The sequence below is a fragment of the Echinops telfairi genome, unplaced genomic scaffold (assembly GCF_000313985.2).
Source record: "Echinops telfairi isolate 266 unplaced genomic scaffold, ASM31398v2 ScPeMD7_6080;HRSCAF=6971, whole genome shotgun sequence".
In the NCBI taxonomy this organism is placed as follows: domain Eukaryota; kingdom Metazoa; phylum Chordata; class Mammalia; order Afrosoricida; family Tenrecidae; genus Echinops; species Echinops telfairi.
In genome coordinates this window covers 45424-60548 of record NW_022109980.1, presented here as the reverse complement: position 1 = coordinate 60548, position 15125 = coordinate 45424, and the positions used below count along the sequence as shown (strand labels likewise).

At 40.0% G+C, this 15125-nt stretch overlaps 1 long non-coding RNA gene across 5 annotated transcripts in view; it reads right to left on the bottom strand.

Annotated features, from left to right (window-relative positions):
- Positions 1-11548, bottom strand: part of LOC123522365 — a 20387-nt gene extending 8839 nt beyond the window's left edge. Inside the window, exons 1-4 of one of the 5 annotated variants that reach the window (XR_006680629.1) lie at positions 11156-11548; positions 7700-9192; positions 7473-7601; positions 6401-6514 (exon numbers count right to left, since the gene is read on the bottom strand). This is a non-coding gene — a long non-coding RNA (uncharacterized LOC123522365). Of the gene's footprint in view, positions 1-6400; positions 6515-7472; positions 9193-9633; positions 9894-11155 lie in introns of those variants that run through there. The other 4 variants (XR_006680628.1, XR_006680627.1, XR_006680626.1 and 1 more) reach the window with 4 other exon arrangements.
- Between the last annotated feature and the right edge of the window lie 3577 nt (positions 11549-15125).

The window sequence follows — 15125 nt, the reverse complement described above, 5'->3', positions numbered from 1 at the left end:
AACTGGAAACACAGGGAATCCAGGACAGATGAGCCCTTCAGGAACAGAGGTGAGAGTGGCGATACCTGGAGGGTGGAGGGAAGGTGGGGTAGAAAGGGGGAACCAATTACAAGAATCTACATATAACCTCCTCTCTGGAAGATGGACAACAGAAAAGTGGGTGATGGGAGACATCATATAGTGTAAGATATGACAAAATAATAACAATTTATGAATTATGAAGGGTTCATGAGGGAGGGGGGAGTTGGGAGGCAGGGGGAAAATGAGGAGCTGATATTAAGGGCTCAAGTAGGAAGCAAATGTTTTGAGAATGATGGCAACAAATGTACAAATGTGCTTGACACAATGGATGTATGTTTGGATTGTGATAAGAATTATATGAGCCCCCAATAAAATGACTTATAAAAATTAATAAATAATGAACTACTATTCTGAACGTTTTCAAATTAAAAAAAAGAAACTAATCTCATTGCCTTGAGTAGGCTCCAAATCACAGAGAACAGACTCCCACAAAAGTAAACGCCCTGCCCTAGAGTCTGTTCTGACTCACAGAGACCTGACGCCAAGAAACCAAACTCACTGCCTTCAAGTTGGCTCAAACTCACAGAGACCAGGCCTCAAGAAACTAAACTTACTCTCTGGAGTTGGCTCCTATTCAGAGGCCAGACCCCCTCAAAATTAACTGACGCCAGGAAACAAACTCACTGCCCTCAAGTCAGCTCTGACTCACAGTCTTGACCCCAGGAAACTAAACCACTGTCCAGAGTCTGCTCTGATTCACAGAGACCCAACCCAAAGAAATCAAACTCACTGCCCTGAAGTCCACTACAACTCACAGAGACTTGACCCCAAGAAACTAAACTCACTGCCCAGAATAGGCTCTGACTCACAGAGACCCAACCCCAAGAAATCCAACTTATCACCCTCAAGTCGGTTCCAACTCACAACTCTAGTTTAAAGAGCTAGATGATGTGTGCTTCATCAGTGTTATATTGCACTCTGGCTTACATGTCCCTTCCTTGTGACTCTTCTCTGAGGGCATGTCCAATTGTCTACAGATGATTGGCTTTGTGTCTCCACTCTGACCCCACTCTCTTGAATCCTTATGATTGTTTTGGGTCTTCTGATGCCTGATACCTGATCCTGTCAACACCTAGTGATCACACAGGCTGCTGTGCTTCTCCCATGCTACACGACCGCTTATTTAACTTCAAGCCTTTAAGACAATGTGTCAGTTTTAATGGAAGTTGTGCATAAGACTGTTTTGCTCTTGCATCTTCTCAAGTGATTCTTCCTTATATTTGCCCTTTTCCTTTCCTACTTGGAGAAATTTGGCTTTGCATTTGAGGATCTTGTTGTGGTCTTGCCCAATTTTAGCTTAGTGAGCACCACCTTGCTGGAGTGAATACCCACACAGACAGGTATGCCAGTACCTTTATCTTACTGCACCCATTCAATGTAGATGACCTATTTCTTCCTGTAAACCTGGACCAATATGCTGACCTTTGTAGTGTCCTTGCACAACATGAACTACTTCATCCTGGTGGATGGGCATGAACTAAACATTCCATTTCTGCTGCAGCTCCTTGGAAAGATGGGAAGACATACTCTTCTTGCAAAGATGGGAAGGGGAATTGAAATGCCTCTTCCAGTCCAAAATCACAAAGGCATTGAACTTCATTAAAAAAAATCATTTTATTGGGGCTCTTGTAGCTCTTAAAACATTCCACATATCAATTGTATCAAGCATATTTATACATAGGCTGCCATCATTTCCAAAACATTTTCTACTTGAGTCCTTGGTAAAAGCTCCTCCTTTTCCCCCCTCCCTTCCTCACCTTCCCACCCTTCTATATCCTTGATCAGTGACATATTCTTATTGCTACTTAGTATGCATTGTCTCTGTACACCAACATTTCTGATATTCATCCCCTTCAAGGGGGCAGGGGCTATATATCCAATCTTGTGATAGGTTCCCCCTTTCCCATCGTTTCCCCTCTCTAATCATCCCCCTAATCTCATGATATTGCTACTCCTATTACTGTTCCTGAGAGGTTAATCTTTCCTGAATTCCATGTGTCCAGAGCTCATATCTGAACTAATGCGTGCTTTCCGTCTAGCCAGATTTTTAAGTTAGAACTGGGTCATGGTAGTGGGGGTGGGGGATAGAATTCAGGAACTAGAGGAATGATGTGTGATTGGTCAATGCTATAATACACCTTGGTTGAATCATCTCTTCCTTATAACACTTCTATGGGGGGGAGATATCCAATTATCTACAGATGGGCTTTGGGTCTCCACTTCAATCCCCCTCTTTCACATCAATATAGTTGTTTGTTTCGGATCTTTTGATACCTGATGCCTGATGCTGTTGACATCTCATGATCACACAGCCTGTTGTGCTTCTTCCATGTGGACTCATTTGCTTCTCTGCTAGATGGCCACTTGTTTGACTTCAGGCTTTAAGACCCCGATGCTATATATTTTGATCACCAGGCAACATCCACTATCTTCACCACATATGCTTATTCACCCATTTTGTCTTCAGAGATCGTATCTGGAAGGTGAATATCAAAGAGTTCCAAGTTATCAGAACAAAGTTGAACTTCATTTTGCCTGCTACTCCTTCAGTAAGGGCCCACAATAAATATTTGTAAAGACTTATTTACAGCTCTGGAAAGCGTATGGGGCCAGTTTAGGAAGTTATAGGGTAATTAGGAGTGAAAATCTACTCAAAAGAAATAGGTTTAAATTTGGGTTTTGGTGAGAGGAGATTAATAAACTAAACCCATTACCATTGAGTCAATTCTGACTCACAGTGACCCTATAGGATAAGGCAGAACTGTGCCTGTGGGATTCTGAGGCCGTAACTTTTTATCAGCGTAGAAAAATCCTACGCTTTGATCCATGCAGACCTAGAGGTTTTGAACAGCTGATCTTGTGGTAGGCAGCCCCACAAGTAACTCATCAAGTCACCAAGGCTCCAAGAGATTAATAGGCTGCATCACAATTTGACAGATTGTGTAAACTTTTTAAGTGTCCACTGCATAAAGGAAACAAGCAAACAAAATTAAAAAGTGTACAAAATTATTTACAGATTTGTGAGCCTTCAAAGAAACAAACATTGACTAACTTCATTAGATTGCAAAACCGTGTCCTATGAAAATTTCGTGGAAAAATGGAATCAAACACAGTGGAACTTTTTCCATGAAATTTTTGAGGTCCAATTGGAATGTTCTTCTGGCTTTATCCTCCTACCCTTCAAGAAGCTAATTATCAGATGACAATTTGGAAAAAACTAACAAAAAACTTTCAAAAACACAAATGACCAAAGCAATACACATGTCACAGAGCTAATTGTATGTGACCGTGACAGGTAGAACCCTGGATGGTTTTACATTTTCTGGCTCTCTCCTTACTATTCTTCCAAGCAGAATTCTGTGTGTGTGTGTGTGTGTGTGTGTGTGTTGTTAAATAAATAATATCAGAATAGAAATACCATGCAAACCATGGGAACAAATGTCCTTATTTATTGGCATTATGAGAAATGAGCTCATGATGTATTTTAATTGGAACAAACTTCATAAAGAGATTCTGTAGCCTATTTGTTATTGGCAACTAATTTGATTTTCTCTGGACTCTTTTGATAAGTGGCCTAAATTTGAAATCTGTTTTTTCCCCCACTGACCACCTGTAGATTATTAACCTCCCTGATCATCTGAATGTTCTCATTTTAAATAGTAATGATAACAGTAACTATATCATAGGGCTATTATAAGGATTATAACTTCTGTATTTTAATAGCATTATTGTGGTAAAATATACTCAACAAAACTCATCTGTTTAAAATGTGAAATTCAATTAGTTTTAGTCAATTTTGATGGGTTGTTCAACCATCACAATTCCATTTTAGAACATCTCCATCACCTCAAAAGCATATCTCTTATGCCCACGTGCAGTCACTCTTTAGTCCCAGGCCATCCAAAACTCTAAAAAGTTAACATTCATCAAGTACTTAGGATATGGTTGCTGTTGTTAATTGCCACTGAATCTATGCAGTTTTTCAAGGCCCTGACTTTTTAGGAGCAGATAGTCACAGTCCTGTCTTCTGAAGCAACTCTGGGTTGGGGTGGGGGGTTAGGGGGTTCAAACCACCAACTTCTAGTTAGTGATTAAGCACTATCGTAGACTGAATTGTGACTCCAAAATGTGTGTCAATTTGGCTAGGCCATGATTCCCAGTATTGTGTGGTTCTCATTCATTTTGTGATCTGCTGTAGTTATCCTCCATTTTCCGTTTGCTAAGTCCCAACCTCTATCTGTTACTGGGAGGTTGTCACAGGACTGGGCTGTATTTAATTCTGTTGTAAATAGGGTGGCTATGAATTGGAATGGTTGTGTGTCACCTAACAGTAGCAATATATGTAATAAAATTAGTGTGGGGTGTATTCTGAGTTGTAGCTTTACAAGAGGCACCTCACTACCACCAAGAAAGAATAACCACCAAGAAAGAATAACAGAGTGTAGCACAGTGTCCTTGTGCTGAGGAACCTCCTAAACCCAGGGAAAGGTTGATGCCAAGACACATGAAAATCTCTAAGGTTCACCTCTACAGATGTTGAAAATGGATAAGAACCTTCCACTAGAGCAGACAGAAAAAGAAAACCTGCTTCTACAGCTGGTGTCCTGAATTTGGTGCTCTAGCCTGCTAAACTATGAAAGAATACATTTCCGTTTGTTAAAATGATCTACTTGTGATATTTCTGCTCTAAAATTACTAGATAACTAAGACAAGTGCTAACCATTTGTGCCACCCAAGGACTTTGCACTTAGATGAGTGACTGAAATATACTAAGACAAATAGGAGTCCTGTTGATGTAGTGGTCACTCACTGGGCTGTGATCCTCATGGTTGGCAGTTCCAACCACCAGCAGCTGCTTGGGAGAAAGACTGAGCTTTCTACTCCCATAAACAGTTACAGTCTCAGAAATCCAAAGGGAATCACTATCAGACAGCATTGACTTAATGGCAGTGAGTTTAAGTTATAATATATATATATAAAATTTGTTAAATAATGAGTATCAGAATCGGAGTACAATGCTGTGGTAGTTACATAATCTTATGTCAACTTGTGTGTATTAAGAGTGAAGGGGTGGAGTTTAGCTTGTCAATCAGGTTGAAGCTTGATTGGAGGGCAACCTAGATAAACGGCTCTCTGGAGTCAGGTCTCCCTCTCTCTCTCTGCCTTCACCTTCCTTTTGACATGCCAAGTGGAGACTTGCTGACACCTGTGAGAGCCCCTTTCTCTACTTCACCTTCCTGTTCAAGCTCTGCACTCAGAGAGGTAGAGAAGCCACAGGGAGACCTGCGCCAGCACTGAGATGCCATTGGATCCACAAGCCTTTGCATCCACCGACCTGAGATCTTCCTGCATTTTACCTCATTATATATGACTGTGCGAGTCTGAGGAGGGATTTCTAGACTAGTATCAGACTTATGGACTAATAGCAGACTTAATGACTTGATCTGGACGGGGCTTGGATGTCTTCTCAATATAAAGCTCTCTCTTACATGTATATGAGTGTCTCTGGATTTGTTGCTCTAGTCAACCCAGCCTGACACAAATGCAAACCATGGGAACAAATGCCATTATTTATTGGCACAATGTAAAATGAACTCAGGCTGTATTTAAATGGGAACAAACTTCATAAAGAGATTCTGTAGCCTATTTCTTATTATCAAAAATGTGATTTTCTCTTATAAGTTTCTTTGAAAAACAGAAGCTTGGTTTCCATAGTAAACCTGGAGGGCTTGGCTAACAAACTGAATTACCAATAGAAGGGGGGAAATGACCTAATCCAGGCCAAAATAAATGTGATTTTTTTAACCTTTGGCTGTTGAGTTCTTTTATTAATGTTACCCTTACAGCATAGTTAGTTTTGCAAAGCACTACAACATCCATGATTTATTTCACCCCATTGAGTGACTCTGGACACAACAGTGGATTGTATCTTGTTTTCTTCCTTATGGCAATGCTGATTCATACTTAGAGACAAACATCTAAGAAAAAACACTTTGGTTTCTGATTAGAAAAGTCAACCTATTCACCTGGATACCCTCTAGCCTGCAGATCCAGTTATGTTTTGGGCTAAAGATCTCTTGGATACTGTCATAAAAGTATGAAAGAACTGCTCTGAGACAAGAAAATAAAACTGGAGGATTTAATAGGTAGACAGGTATTTCAGGACAAATTAGTCACGTCCCCTCACTTTGTGGCTAGGGCAAGTGAGTCGGGAGTGACTTTCGAAGGTCTCACAGCAGACAAATTCTTTTGCCATCCAAATTTCCCAACCGGGCTGCCTTTGATTGCTAACATTCAAATCCAAACCCTTCATCTTTACCTTGAAGCGCTGGGTGAAAAAAGATATGGTATCTAGTACTGGTGGAAACTTCAGTAGCAGTGCTGCCTTTCAGAAGTGCCTGGTGGAAGATATCTGCTTCTGTCATTGCACAACCTTGGATGAACAAAAGAGTAATTAAAGCTTTGCTCCAAAACAGTGATTCATGGAACACTTTTCCCCAGACTGAGGAAGAGACAAGCAAAAAGAAAGGAGCCTCCTCACGCCCTGCAGCCCCACTGAGTTTCATGGTCCTACTTCCTTAATCCAAGGTGGCTAATCAATTTAGCAAGGAGCACTGGTGGAGCAGTGGGTATCATTTTTGGCTGCTAGCCTCAAGGTCAGCAGTTTGAAACCACCAGCCTCTCAAAGGGTAAACGTGGAAGCTTTCTACTCCCATACAGAGTTTTGCTATCAGAAACCCAAGGGGCAGTTCAACTCCGTCCTATGGGGTGGCAATGAGTTGTGAATGACTCCATGGCAGTGAGTGAGAATCTGTTCGGCTGATGTTCACTTCAGGTCTGTAGCATTAGCTCTAAAGCATGCAAACAATGAGGCAACAATTTTTCTGGAGACAAGTTTTTACTAACAAAGTATGGTGACATAACTAGGAAATAATGTGTGAATCATTTTAGCCCGTGCCACTAGTTATGTGCAAAATCAGAAAACCACATAAATGAATATTAACTCCACACAAATTGTCTATAAACTTTTATCTTCAGCAGGCCAGTATTTGCACTAAAATTTCACAGTAAGCATGAAGGATCACCAACATGAAATGATATGATGAAAATAGGAATTCATTGGGAAAAAATCCAATATGAAGCTAAGGGAAGTGGCAGAAGGGAGAAGCATCAAAAATGGTTGGGGAAAAAACCCTAAATTCGTTGAGGAACCCATGCATTTTGCGAGTATATATTCATGCATGATCAAATGATTTTAGGTCGACACCTAGCAGAGACACACAAATAGAGCTAGATCTGTGACATCATCTACAATCATATTGATGATTAAACCAGGCTTTGAGGTGAAACAGTATGTTTGACATGGGTACCCCAGGCATGTTTTCACTTACTGTGATTAAGCGTAAATGAACTTTCCAGGCTACTCAGGTGCTGAAGCCGGGCTTGCATTACTCCTGATCTGCAGGGTTTGCAATTTTTGGTCTATTCCAAAGTGTTTAGACAGCCAGGCCTCATTCACCCTGTAACAGACATTACAGTTAGGAAAGGGAGTGCTACAGTAATGTATCTCAAGCTTAGCTTCTTTCCAGTTAAAATGTAATAATCACCAGGCTCCCACCTATGCTCAGCATTCCATCATTCCAAGGATTAAATGGGGAATACCACTGGAAATGGAAAAAAACCTTCACCGTATCTTTAAAACTGTTTATACTGTAAGACCATAATGAAGAAACTTAACAGCTTCTCACTTCCCTTCTTTTCAAAAACCCCAGAGTTCAGTGGCCCATCCTCTGGTGAGATTCAGTCCTTCTGCAGGAGGAGAGGAAGGACAAGAGTCAGAGAAGACAGTGAGCTGTGTTGAACACGCAGTGTGGAAATAGGGTGAGGGGCGGGAATCCAGGAGTTTAGTACTCATAAATAAGCGGCATTTTAATCTGTTTCTGGCCTTGAGTTAAATTTGGATCCTGAATGTTTAATAGTCGTAAGAGTTATGAAGTTTATTTTCTTTTCATGATACGATTCCATTAAATAAAATTTACCATGAATAATGGTAAATGGTAAATAAAATTTACCATTAAATAAAATTTATAATGAACTGCGGAAGAGAAAGCGTTTTTCCTCTAGAAAACATAGCGAAATTGGTCGACAGGATACCAGTGGCTAAGGCTCATTGTGACAATGCCCATACCTGCTTCAAGAGGTGGCGGAAAGCAATGGAACATGGAACTCTTCATCTCAACTATCTAGTAGGAGATGTTCCAGAGACAAAACAGGAAATCCCATTCCAAGAGACTCTTTCATTTTCGGAAGTGCCCTGGAATTGAACTAAACAAAAGTGTATTGGGGTTACCTAGCTAAACTCTATCCTACAAAAAATCCTCTTGAAAAGGCCTGTCCAGTGTGCTTCAGACAATGGATGTGATAAGAGTTGTATGAGCCCCAAAATAAATTGATTTAAAAAAAGAAAAGGAGTTACCTTTGCCTTAGGGTACCTCAAATACTTCTTCATATATTTATTTCACTAAGGTTTAAAAAGCAAAACAAGAAAAAGGAGTGGATAATGTGCACTGTATCTCTCCATTGCTGTTGGGGATTTCCAGTTACCTTAGTAACTGATGCCCAGTATTTCTAGATTGTTGACAAAGTTACCAGCCTTGCAGCTGTCCTTTTTTTTAGAAATTCCTGCCTTCCCTGGAGCGCTGTCCTATTCTCAAGTCCTTCCAGAAAGACCAGCATCTGTTCTAGGGGCGATGAGATCTCACAAGATAGAAATTCTCCTTATCACAAGATAGAAATACTGCTCAACAGCCTAATCAGCCCTTTTGGAAAACTTTAAAATATATATTTACTTAAGTTTACACTGGTTTAAATTAAAACTTTATTATGTTAAGAACCATTCAATAAACCATGAATGTCCTAATGTCAATGCTTAGTGTCAGCTGACATTTCCCGCCACATTTTCAGAGATTTTAATTAAATGGTTATGTGCTGATTTTCCTGGGTCTTACATGGCGTGGCTAACACTGCCCTCTGTTGGAAGAGAAGGAAAACAGCAGAAATTACCTTGCTATGTCTTTATTCCCCATATATCTGAAGTCAAACAAGCATACTCTACAAAGAAAAGCAATAGCACATCAGGAAATATCATCATCATCTACAAGCTAACAAGTTGATAAAATCCCAACGTACAAAGAATGATTTAAGTCAGCTATCAATCGTACGCTCTGGTACACATAAATAAACACAGAACAACTTCCAAGCTTGCCAGATGACATCTTTACCCATTTAGTTTTAATGACTACATCACCACCAGAAAATGACACTTTATCATTCTAGCAACAGATTTTTGAAATACGATTGCCAATTCAAATAATCCATTGTGTGTGTAACATGTATGCACAGGTCTTTGACATCATCATTAGTACTAAAAAAAGATCCATCCTTTATTAAAGGGTACCAGTCCCCACAATCGAACAGGTCCAAGGGGTGGTTGTGTAATTGAGGGTTAAAATCAAAGAGACATCAGACAAGATAAAATATGCAAGTGCTCACCTCCAGGAAGGCCATGATCTCAGCAGCCAGGTTTGCGCAGAGAAATATTTCCAATCGCGCTTATATACATTTTCAGGGATGTGCAAGCCCCCCCTTATTACATCATAACCAGCAAGGGGTTGTACCATAGGCATACATGCAATAGGAAGGGGATGAGCTAGGGTTGTACATGCAGTATAATGGGGAAGCTCTAGGGGTACACATGTGACAAATGGGCGGACCCTAGATTCAACATGGCAGCCTAAGTTTGGTCCTCCTTGAGTTGGCTTGACCAAGTCTTTGGGCTCTCCTTCAGGGGAGAAATCCACTATCCTTATCAGCAGGGAGTGGGCCCTACTTAGGGTGGGACAGACTAAAGAGTCTGATTGCTCTAGATGGCTGATAACCGCATGGAGAAAACTTTTAAGCAGTTGACCTGCAAGCATATAGTCAATGACTATGTGTTCTTAGATTTGGCATATATTATGGGAGGACGAGGGGGGGGGTTGTTCTGTATCCCACAAATCCCCCTTTTATTTTATATATTAAATTGAAAAGAGCTACAAGGGCAACATGGTTATTTTCTATACACTGAAAGTTGCCGAGGCAAAAGTAATGACAATAACAATGCAGCCAAGCCAAAAATTTGAGCTATGGCAATTATTTTAAATCCAGGCTCAAGGGGTAACCACACCCCACCCCCAAGCCACACACACACACACACACACACACACACACACACAGCCCATTCACTATTTGGGGAAGGTTTGAGAGGGGTTGGATGACACAGCGGGAAGAGAGAGAGTAAAAAGGGATGTCTTCTATAGTTAAAGCTGCTGGCTACATAGCAATTAGCCATGTGCTTGTAAGAGGTAATTTTAAGATAGCACTATAACAGGAGGGTATAGTCAAGAACAATATTATGAGAATGTGATTGGGACTCACCTCCAACTCACAGGATGAAGGCCTTCCTCCACCCCCAGAAACCTAGCCTGACAGGCTTCTTAGTATATGAGAATAAAGGATTCATCCGTATACACTCTCTTCCTGTTCTCTGCTACCCACAAAAAAAAATCCCTTTTGTTTTATGTATAAATTTCAAAGAGCCATTGAGGCTACGTGATTTTCTTTCCTATGCCTTAGCTTTCTAGTAGAAGCAGCATGTAATTGCTGAGTATCAAAATTTTAATGAACACCAGTCAGACTAGAATTTAAGCTATGTGAAATACTCTGAACCCAAGCATGTGGGATCCAGCCTCTCTATGCCGTCCACCAATTGTTTAATCACCTTAGAGCTATGGGATACCTTAAATCTATCTTTGAATGTATATCAAATATGCTTTTTTAGCTGATTAACATCTAACGAAATGTTTCCCTTAAACCTCTGCCAATAGCTTATAATTAAGGCCCAATCCTGTTTAAGGTTACATTAAATCTGCAACATTTTAATATCAAATGATCAGATTATAGACTTTCAATATCATTTGATATTAAAATGTTGCAGATTTAATGTAAGGGAAACATAATGGTAGAAATTGCCAACCTCATGAGTTTGCGAGGTCTTCTTGACGTTTTTGGTAACTTCAGCAACAGGACAGGGGTCTCTTGGCTGTTTTCTCAACTCCCAGGTCACAGCATCAGCTTCCTTTCTTCTGGGCCTTGCTGGCTGAAGAAAAAACTCCACCTATCTCCTTTGCCTGTAAAAATATAAACAAATACTCCTCCCTGTGCGCTGTTAGCAACCTGGAAACAGAATCACGGTTAAGATTGAGTAGGTTCTTCATCTTTTCCTTGTCCTTCATCTTTTTCCAAACGTGGTTGCATCCTCCTAAGGGGAGTCCATCAGTTTTCTCCTACAAAAACATAAGTAAATAGCTCTTCCTCTAGGTTAGTTCTCAACCTGTGGGTCAAGACCCCTTTGGGGGTCAAACAACCTTTTCACAGGGGTCACCCTAAGACCATAGGAAAACACACATTTCTGATGGTCTTAGGAACCTAGATATTGCTCCTCTGTCCATTTCTAGGCGGGTCCGCCCACATGCAGATACGCCCACATCTGAGTACCCGGTGTGATGACATCGTCGCGTCAACCCCATCACATACACCCTGTACAAATACAGGTTGAGATAGTTTATTGTGCCAGCCTGGCTGATAAACGCAGGTGAGATTGACTGAGGGGCGGAGAGATAGATGGCTTGGTGAGCCTTGCCTTTCCTGTCTCTCGCTCTGTGATCATCAGACCAGTGTGCGGCTGCCTTGCTTGTTCTGTGCCTCAATTTAAAGGCTACACTGCCTGTGGGACGCCTAGCCTGTGGACTGTGTCGCTGTAAGTTGAGGTCCCTTTAAGACTTCTCTGGAGCTGGGGACTGGCCATTGGTGACCTGCCTTGTGATTGGCTGCTGTGCTGACACAGCCTAGCTCTCTCTACAAATAGAGGAAGATCTGGCATCAGACAGAGACTTGAAGGACTTCTAGTCTCTCAACTTTCTCTCACGGACGTGAGTTGCACTAAGCCATTTATAGTGCTTTCTAATTTAACTGTTTATTTCTTGTATTGTATAATTATCTGTATATAATTTAACAGTTCATTTCTCGTTATATGTCTAATTATCTTTATAAATAAATATATTATATTATCAGGAATTTGGTTTTATCTCTCTAGAGAACCCTGTCTAACACACGGGTGTATGTGAGAGGGTTGGCACCAAAACGTATTTATGCGGACCAGTCACACATGTGTAGAGAGCAGCTACTGTGTAGAGAGCACTGCTGTGTAGAGAGCAGCTGCTGTGTAGAAAGCAGCTGCTGTGTTGAAAGCAGCTACTCTGTTAAAAGCAGCTGCTGTGTTGAAAGCAGTAGTATTGGAGGTAAAACAACACTTCATGAATTATAATGACTGGGTAAATGTAAAATCATGTACTGTAAAATCATCAACTACTGTTAAAAAAATCAGTATCATAGGAACTTAATCTGGATGCTGATCGGACTTTTTATAGTCAGCTGTGGTTGATGTGAATACTGCCCCCTTGTGATAGTAACAGGTATGTAAATAAAACACAGAATGGTAAATCATAGAAAACTTTAATGAATTGTATTGACTGAACTATGCCATCTATCTTCTTCTGAATTATTAAAGCTATTGTTATACATTATTTTCATTAGCAAACCATCCTATGGCAATGGATCGTGTAGAGAAGAACGTTAAGAAAAGAAATTACAGTGAGGATTTTTTATAGTATGGTTTTACCTGAATAATTACAGCAGGAATTGAGAAACCGCAATGTGTTATTTGTTGTGAATTTCTATCAGCCGAATCTATAAAACAAACAAAGTAAAACAACATTTTGAAAGCAAGCATCCGAGCTTTGCCAGAAAGGATACCAACTATTTTAGAAGCCAAGCTGATGGACTCAAGAAAGCCAGACTTGACACTGGTAGCAAGTACCACAAACAAAACATAGCAGTTGTTGAAGTTTCATATTTGGGGCCACTCATAATTGCCAGAGATATGAAACCTCACACCATTGCTGAGGATTTACTGTTGCCAGTGGCCAAAGACATTGTTCGAGTTATGATCAGAGACAAATTTGTTATGAAATTGAGAGCAATTTCTTTATCTAACAACACGAAGAATAGTTGGCATGTCTGCTGATATTCTTGATCAGCTAATCTGGGAAATTAAATCTGCTCCACTTCCAATATTGAGCATCCAGCTTGACAAATCTACAAATGTTGCAAACTATTCACACTTACTGGTTTATATGAGGTATATTAATGATGGCGACTTTTAAGATGAGTTTCTTTTTTGCAAACCTCTTGAAAGGACAACTACTGCACGTGATGTATTTGACACAGTTGGTTCATTTCTGAAAGAGAATGAGAATTCTTGCAAAAAGGTTTGTGGCGTTTGCAGAGATGCTGCTCCAGCTATGCTAGGATGTCGATCTGGATTTCAATGTTTGGTACTGAATGAGTCACCAAAAGACATCAGCACTCACGGTATGATTCAGCGACAAATATTAGCATGGAAGATGCTGCCACAAGAGTTACAAGAAGTAACGAAAAGCATCATAAGTCCTGTCAATTTTGTAAAGGCAGTAGTATTGGAGGTAAAACAACACTTTAAACAGTCGACTGTTTTTGCACCTTTGCAAGGAGTTGGATGTGCTGAATAATGCTGAAGTGAGATGGTCGTTGAAAGGAAAACTTGAAAACGTGTTTTTGATCTTTGTGATGAACTCAAAACGTCTTTAAAGCAGAAAGCAGGATAAAAGTTTGAAGCACTTTTCAAAGATAAAAGTGCACTGTAGAAAATAGCTTTCTTGGTTGCCATCTTTGCCATCTTGAATGAGTTAAATTTATCACTGCAAGGATCAAATGCAACATGCCTCGATTTGTCTGAAAAGATCCAAGCATTCCAAAAGAAACTTCAGCTTTGGCAATAAAAAAATTGGATGAAAATAAAAGTTATATGTTGCCTACCTATCTGCTTTCTTTGAGGAACATGAATTGAACCAGACAAAAGGATTACGATGATAATTTCTGTGAAAGAACACTTGCACATGCTTCCAGACGAAATTTCATCCTACTTTCCAAATGTACCTGACACCTCTTTTGCACTTGTCAAAGTTGAAGATGTTTGTGAGACAGCACAAGAGGTGTTCATTGAACTTACTAACAGCGATGCAATGAGAACTGATTCCTCTACAATGGCAGTTACAAAATTCTGGATCAAGTGTTTGCAGTCATATCCTGTTCTGTCTGAGGCTGTGTTACGCCTTCTTCTTCCATTTCCAAAAACATATCTTTGTGAAACCAGCTTGTTGGTTATCAAGTCTAAATACAGAAGTAGACTTGTTGTGGAAGATGATCTTCATTGTGCTCTTGCAAAGACTGCCCCGAGAATTTCTGATCTGGTGAGAAAGAAGCTATCTCAACCTTTGTACTAACGTTTGGCTTTTTACACATACTGTCGCAAAATGTAGCAATGTAGTTTACTGTTGTTATATTAAGACTGTTACCCATGCTACACCATGCCTCAAGACAAAATTTCATTTTTTTGTAATTAGAAATAAATATTTCACAATATATAATTATATATTGTTTTTGTGATTAATCACTATGGTGCAGTTATGTTCAATGTGTAACAATGAAGATACATCCTGAAATTCAGATATTTACATTATGATGCATAACAGTAGCAAACTGACAATTATGAAGTAGCACCAAAAATAATTTTACGGTTGGGGGGGGTCACCACAACATGAGGAACTGTATTAAATGGTCGTGGCATTAGGAAGGTTGAGAACCACTGCTCTAGGTAATTAGTGGAACAGGATTCCAAACACAATTTACATCTTCCTGGGACTTCTAAGGATCAGCTTTTTCTGTAGAGGTGAAAATGTGCTTATCTACCTAAATTTTGTTACAAGCTTAGTAAGAAGAAAACTTTTTTAGTTAAAATGACTAAATCAAGTTTGTCACACATAGAATTTCTCTTCCTCTCCCCTGTC